Source organism: Lepidochelys kempii, unplaced genomic scaffold (assembly GCF_965140285.1).
Source record: "Lepidochelys kempii isolate rLepKem1 unplaced genomic scaffold, rLepKem1.hap1 scaffold_83, whole genome shotgun sequence".
Taxonomy (NCBI): domain Eukaryota; kingdom Metazoa; phylum Chordata; order Testudines; family Cheloniidae; genus Lepidochelys; species Lepidochelys kempii.
In genome coordinates, this window is record NW_027621939.1 from 127501 (window position 1) to 135000 (window position 7500).

The window sequence follows — 7500 nt, forward strand, 5'->3', positions numbered from 1 at the left end:
TGGTGGCCGAGCAGGGACTTAGCGATTTTTTTTCAGCCGTTTTTCCTCCGGGTTGACCTGGTGGCCGAGCGTCTCGCCATCCGCGGCCGGAGCGAGAGAAGGCCACCAGGCCAGCCTGCGACGCCGCGGCCGTGGATCGGGCCCCTGGAAGTCGGAAAAAAAATTTTTCACCGACCCCCAAAGGGGTGCTGGGGGGACACCCAGACCACTCTCCGGGAAAAAAAAAAAAAAACGGAAAAAAGGATCGGGCCCACCCGAGGCAGGGGAGTCACCGGGTCAACCCGGACCCTGTCCCCGCAGGAGAGCTCCTCCAGGCCAGCCTGCGACGCCGCGGCCAGGGATCGGGCCCCTGGAGGTCTAAAAAAAAAAATTTCACCGACCGCCAAAGGGGTGCTGGGGGGGCATCCAGAGCACTCTCCGGCCGAAATGGAAAAAAACCTCGGAAAAAAGGATCGGGCCCACCCGAGGCAGGGGAGTCACCGGGTCAACCCGGCGCCTGTGCACGAGAGGTCCCGCCGGCCAGCCTGAAACGCCCCGCCAGGGATCGGGCCCTGGAAGTCTGAAATTTTTTTTCACCGACCCCATACGGGGTGGCGGGGGAAGGCATCCCTACCACTCTCCGGCCAAAAAATGAAAAAAAAAAAAAACGGAAAAAAGGATCGGGGCCACCCGAGGCAGGGGAGTCACCGGGTCAACCCGGCGCCTGTGCCCGAGAGGTCCCGCCGGCCAGCCTGAAACGCCCCGCCAGGGATCGGGGCCCTGGAAGTCTGAAATTTTTTTTCACCGACCCCAAACGGGGTGGCGGGGGAAGGCATCCCTACCACTCTCCGGCCAAAAAATGAAAAAAAAAAAAAAACGGAAAAAAGGATCGGGGCCACCCGAGGCAGGGGAGTCACCAGGTCAACCCGGAGCCTGCACCGCGGGCTGGGGCCGGACGGACCCCGATCAGCCCGGGTACCCCTGCCCTGGGGCTCGGGGCTTCCGGACACCAGGTCAACCCGGAGCCTGCACCGCGGGCTGGGGCCGGACGGACCCCGATCAGCCCGGGTACCCCTGCCCTGGGGCTCGGGGCTTCCGGACACCAGGTCAACCCGGAGCCTGCACCGCGGGCTGGGGCCGGACGGACCCCGATCAGCCCGGGTACCCCTGCCCCGGGGCTCGGGGCTTCCGGACACCAGGTCAACCCGGAGCCTTCCCCCCGCGGGCTGGGGCCGGACGGACCCCGCTCCGCCCGGGTCCCCCTGCCGCGGGCTCGGGGCTTCCTTCCCGTCCGGACACCATGTCAAGCCGGAGCCTGCCCCCCGCCGGACAAGCCCCCCAGGCCACCCTGCGATGCCGTGGTCACGGATCGGGACCCTGGAAGTCTTTTTTAAAAATTTTCAGCGACCCCAAAAGGGGATCTGAGGGGCATCCAGACCACTCTCCGGACCCAAAAAAAAAAAAAAACGGAAAAAAGGATCGGGGCCACCCGAGGCAGGGGAGTCACCGGGTCAACCCGGCGCCTGTGCACGAGAGGTCCCGCCGGCCAGCCTGAAACGCCCCGCCAGGGATCGGGGCCCTGGAAGTCTGAAATTTTTTTTCACCGACCCCATACGGGGTGGCGGGGGAAGGCATCCCTACCACTCTCCGGCCAAAAAATGAAAAAAAAAAAAAAAAACGGGAAAAAGGATCGGGGCCACCCGAGGCAGGGGAGTCACCGGGTCAACCCGGCGCCTGTGCCCGAGAGGTCCCGCCGGCCAGCCTGAAACGCCCCGCCAGGGATCGGGGCCCTGGAAGTCTGAAATTTTTTTTCACCGACCCCATACGGGGTGGCGGGGGAAGGCATCCCTACCACTCTCCGGCCAAAAAATGAAAAAAAAAAAAAAACGGAAAAAAGGATCGGGGCCACCCGAGGCAGGGGAGTCACCGGGTCAACCCGGCGCCTGTGCCCGAGAGGTCCCGCCGGCCAGCCTGAAACGCCCCGCCAGGGATCGGGGCCCTGGAAGTCTGAAATTTTTTTTCACCGACCCCAAACGGGGTGGCGGGGGAAGGCATCCCTACCACTCTCCGGCCAAAAAATGAAAAAAAAAAAAAAACGGAAAAAAGGATCGGGGCCACCCGAGGCAGGGGAGTCACCAGGTCAACCCGGAGCCTGCACCGCGGGCTGGGGCCGGACGGACCCCGATCAGCCCGGGTACCCCTGCCCTGGGGCTCGGGGCTTCCGGACACCAGGTCAACCCGGAGCCTGCACCGCGGGCTGGGGCCGGACGGACCCCGATCAGCCCGGGTACCCCTGCCCTGGGGCTCGGGGCTTCCGGACACCAGGTCAACCCGGAGCCTGCACCGCGGGCTGGAGCCGGACGGACCCCGATCAGCCCGTGTAACCCTGCCCTGGGGCTCGGGGCTTCCGGACACCAGGTCAACCCGGAGCCTGCCCCCCGCGGGCTGGGGCCGGACGGACCCCGCTCCGCCCGGGTCCCCCTGCCGCGGGCTCGGGGCTTCCTTCCCGTCCGGACACCATGTCAAGCCGCAGCCTGCCCCCCGCCGGACAAGCCCCCCAGGCCACCCTGCGACGCCGTGGTCACGGATCGGGACCCTGGAAGTCTTTTTTAAAAATTTTCAGCGACCCCAAAAGGCGATCTGAGGGGCATCCAGACCACTCTCCGGACCCAAAAAAAAAAAAACGGAAAAAAGGATCGGGGCCACCCGAGGCAGGGGAGTCACCGGGTCAACCCGGCGCCTGTGCCCGAGAGGTCCCGCCGGCCAGCCTGAAACGCCCCGCCTGGGATCGGGGCCCTGGAAGTCTGAAATTTTTTTTCACCGACCCCAAACGGGGTGGCGGGGGAAGGCATCCCTACCACTCTCCGGCCAAAAAATGAAAAAAAAAAAAAAAAAACGGAAAAAAGGATCGGGGCCACCCGAGGCAGGGGAGTCACCGGGTCAACCCGGCGCCTGTGCCCGAGAGGTCCCGCCGGCCAGCCTGAAACGCCCCGCCAGGGATCGGGGCCCTGGAAGTCTGAAAATTTTTTTCAACGACCCCAAACGGGGTGGCGGGGGAAGACATCCCTACCACTCTCCGGCCAAAAAATGAAAAAAAAAAAAAACGGAAAAAAGGATCGGGGCCACCCGAGGCAGGGGAGTCACCAGGTCAACCCGGAGCCTGCACCGCGGGCTGGGGCCGGACGGACCCCGATCAGCCCGGGTACCCCTGCCCTGGGGCTCGGGGCTTCCGGACACCAGGTCAACCCGGAGCCTGCACCGCGGGCTGGGGCCGGACGGACCCCGATCAGCCCGGGTACCCCTGCCCCGGGGCTCGGGGCTTCCGGACACCAGGTCAACCCGGAGCCTTCCCCCCGCGGGCTGGGGCCGGACGGACCCCGCTCCGCCCGGGTCCCCCTGCCGCGGGCTCGGGGCTTCCTTCCCGTCCGGACACCATGTCAAGCCGGAGCCTGCCCCCCGCCAGACAAGCCCCCCAGGCCACCCTGCGACGCCGTGGTCACGGATCGGGACCCTGGAAGTCTTTTTTAAAAATTTTCAGCGACCCCAAAAGGCGATCTGAGGGGCATCCAGACCACTCTCCGGACCCAAAAAAAAAAAAACGGAAAAAAGGATCGGGGCCACCCGAGGCAGGGGAGTCACCGGGTCAACCCGGCGCCTGTGCACGAGAGGTCCCGCCGGCCAGCCTGAAACGCCCCGCCAGGGATCGGGGCCCTGGAAGTCTGAAATTTTTTTTCACCGACCCCAAACGGGGTGGCGGGGGAAGGCATCCCTACCACTCTCCGGCCAAAAAATGAAAAAAAAAAAAAAACGGAAAAAAGGATCGGGGCCACCCGAGGCAGGGGAGTCACCGGGTCAACCCGGCGCCTGTGCCCGAGAGGTCCCGCCGGCCAGCCTGAAACGCCCCGCCAGGGATCGGGGCCCTGGAAGTCTGAAATTTTTTTTCACCGACCCCATACGGGGTGGCGGGGGAAGGCATCCCTACCACTCTCCGGCCAAAAAATGAAAAAAAAAAAAAAAACGGGAAAAAGGATCGGGGCCACCCGAGGCAGGGGAGTCACCGGGTCAACCCGGCGCCTGTGCCCGAGAGGTCCCGCCGGCCAGCCTGAAACGCCCCGCCAGGGATCGGGGCCCTGGAAGTCTGAAATTTTTTTTCACCGACCCCATACGGGGTGGCGGGGGAAGGCATCCCTACCACTCTCCGGCCAAAAAATGAAAAAAAAAAAAAAAAACGGGAAAAAGGATCGGGGCCACCCGAGGCAGGGGAGTCAGCGGGTCAACCCGGCGCCTGTGCCCGAGAGGTCCCGCCGGCCAGCCTGAAACGCCCCGCCAGGGATCGGGGCCCTGGAAGTCTGAAATTTTTTTTCAACGACCCCAAACGGGGTGGCGGGGGAAGGCATCCCTACCACTCTCCGGCCAAAAAATGAAAAAAAAAAAAAAAAACGGAAAAAAGGATCGGGGCCACCCGAGGCAGGGGAGTCACCAGGTCAACCCGGAGCCTGCACCGCGGGCTGGGGCCGGACGGACGCCGATCAGCCCGGGTACCCCTGCCCTGGGGCTCGGGGCTTCCGGACACCAGGTCAACCCGGAGCCTGCACCGCGGGCTGGGGCCGGACGGACCCCGATCAGCCCGGGTACCCCTGCCCTGGGGCTCGGGGCTTCCGGACACCAGGTCAACCCGGAGCCTGCACCGCGGGCTGGAGCCGGACGGACCCCGGTCAGCCCGGGTACCCCTGCCCTGGGGCTCGGGGCTTCCGGACACCAGGTCAACCCGGAGCCTGCCCCCCGCGGGCTGGGGCCGGACGGACCCCGCTCCGCCCGGGTCCCCCTGCCGCGGGCTCGGGGCTTCCTTCCCGTCCGGACACCATGTCAAGCCGCAGCCTGCCCCCCGCCGGACAAGCCCCCCAGGCCACCCTGCGACGCCGTGGTCACGGATCGGGACCCTGGAAGTCTTTTTTAAAAATTTTCACCGACCCCAAAAGGCGATCTGAGGGGCATCCAGACCACTCTCCGGACCCAAAAAAAAAAAACGGAAAAAAGGATCGGGGCCACCCGAGGCAGGGGAGTCACCGGGTCAACCCGGCGCCTGTGCTCGAGAGGTCCCGCCGGCCAGCCTGAAACGCCCCGCCAGGGATCGGGGCCCTGGAAGTCTGAAATTTTTTTTCACCGACCCCATACGGGGTGGCGGGGGAAGGCATCCCTACCACTCTCCGGCCAAAAAATGAAAAAAAAAAAAAAACGGAAAAAAGGATCGGGGCCACCCGAGGCAGGGGAGTCACCGGGTCAACCCGGCGCCTGTGCCCGAGAGGTCCCGCCGGCCAGCCTGAAACGCCCCGCCAGGGATCGGGGCCCTGGAAGTCTGAAATTTTTTTTCACCGACCCCAAACGGGGTGGCGGGGGAAGGCATCCCTACCACTCTCCGGCCAAAAAATGAAAAAAAAAAAAAAACGGGAAAAAGGATCGGGGCCACCCGAGGCAGGGGAGTCAGCGGGTCAACCCGGCGCCTGTGCCCGAGAGGTCCCGCCGGCCAGCCTGAAACGCCCCGCCAGGGATCGGGGCCCTGGAAGTCTGAAATTTTTTTTCAACGACCCCAAACGGGGTGGCGGGGGAAGACATCCCTACCACTCTCCGGCCAAAAAATGAAAAAAAAAAAACGGAAAAAAGGATCGGGGCCACCCGAGGCAGGGGAGTCACCAGGTCAACCCGGAGCCTGCACCGCGGGCTGGGGCCGGACGGACCCCGATCAGCCCGGGTACCCCTGCCCTGGGGCTCGGGGCTTCCGGACACCAGGTCAACCCGGAGCCTGCACCGCGGGCTGGGGCCGGACGGACCCCGATCAGCCCGGGTACCCCTGCCCCGGGGCTCGGGGCTTCCGGACACCAGGTCAACCCGGAGCCTGCCCCCCGCGGGCTGGGGCCGGACGGACCCCGCTCCGCCCGGGTCCCCCTGCCGCGGGCTCGGGGCTTCCTTTCCGTCCGGACACCATGTCAAGCCGCAGCCTGCCCCCCGCCGGACAAGCCCCCCAGGCCACTCTGCGATGCCGTGGTCAGGGATCGGGACCCTGGAAGTCTTTTTAAAAAATTTTCATCGACCCCAAAAGGGGATCTGAGGGACATCCAGACCACTCTCCGGACCCCAAAAAAAAAAAAAAAAAAAACGGAAAAAAGGATCGGGCCCACCCGAGGCAGGGGAGTCACTGGTTCAACCCGGAGCCTGTGCAGAGAAGTCCGCCAGGGCAGCCTGAAACGCCGCGGCCAGGGATCGGGCCCCTGGAAGTCTGAATTTTTTTTTCACCGACCCCAAACGGGGTGGCGGGGAAGGCATCCCTACCACTCTCCGGCCAAAAAATAAATAAAAAAAAAAAAACGGAAAAAAGGATCGGGCCCACCCGAGGCAGGGGAGTCACTGGTTCAACCCGGAGCCTGTGCAGAGAAGTCCGCCAGGCCAGCCTGAAACGCCGCGGCCAGGGATCGGGTCCCTGGAAGTCTGATTTTTTTCCCACCGACCCAAAACGGGGTGGCGGGGGGGAGGCATCGCGACCACTCTCCGGCCAAAAAAGGAAAAAAAAAACCGGAAAAAAGGATCGGGGCCACGCGAGGCAGGGGAGTCACCAGGTCAACCCGGAGCCTGCACCGAGGGCTGGGGCCGGACGGACCCCGATCAGCCCGGGTACCCCTGCCCTGGGGCTCGGGGCTTCTGGACACCAGGTCAACCCGGAGCCTGCACCGCGGGCTGGGGCCGGACGGACCCCGCTCAGGCCGGGTACCCGTGCCCCGGGGCTCGGGGCTTCCTTCCCGTCCGGACACCATGTCAACCCTGTGCCTGCCCTCGCCAGACAAGTCCCCCAGACCAGCCTGCGGCGCCGTGGTCAGGGATCGGGACCCTGGAAGTCTGAAAAAAATTTTTCACCGACCCCAAAAGGGGTTCTGGGGGGGCATCCAGACCACTCTCCGGACCCAAAAAAAAAAAAACGGAAAAAAGGATCGGGCCCACCCGAGGCAGGGGAGTCACCGGGTCAATCCGGAGCCTGTGCAGAGAAGTCCGCCAGGCCAGCCTGAAACGCCCCGGTCAGGGATCGGGCCCCTGGAAGTCTGAAACAAAATTTTCAACGACCACAAAAGGGGTGCCGGGGGGGCATCCCGACCACTCTCCGGCCAAAAAACGGAAAAAAAAAAAAACGGAAAAAAAGGATCGGGGCCACCCGAGGCAGGGGAGTCACCAGGTCAACCCGGAGCCTGCAGCGCGAGCTGGGGCCGGTCGGACGCCTTCTCCGTGCGGGTCCCCCTGCCACGGGGTCGGGGCTTCGTTCCCGTCCGGACACCAGGTCAACCCGGAGCCTCCCCCGCGGGCTGGAGCCGGACGGACCCCACTCCACCCGGGTCCCCCTGCCCCGGGGCTCGGGGCTTCCTTCCCGTCCGGCCACCAGGTCAACCCTATACTTTCAATGGGTTGACCTGGTGGCCGGTTTGCTTTTCGGCCACCAGGTCAACCCTATACTTTGAACGGGTTGACCTGGTGGCCGCT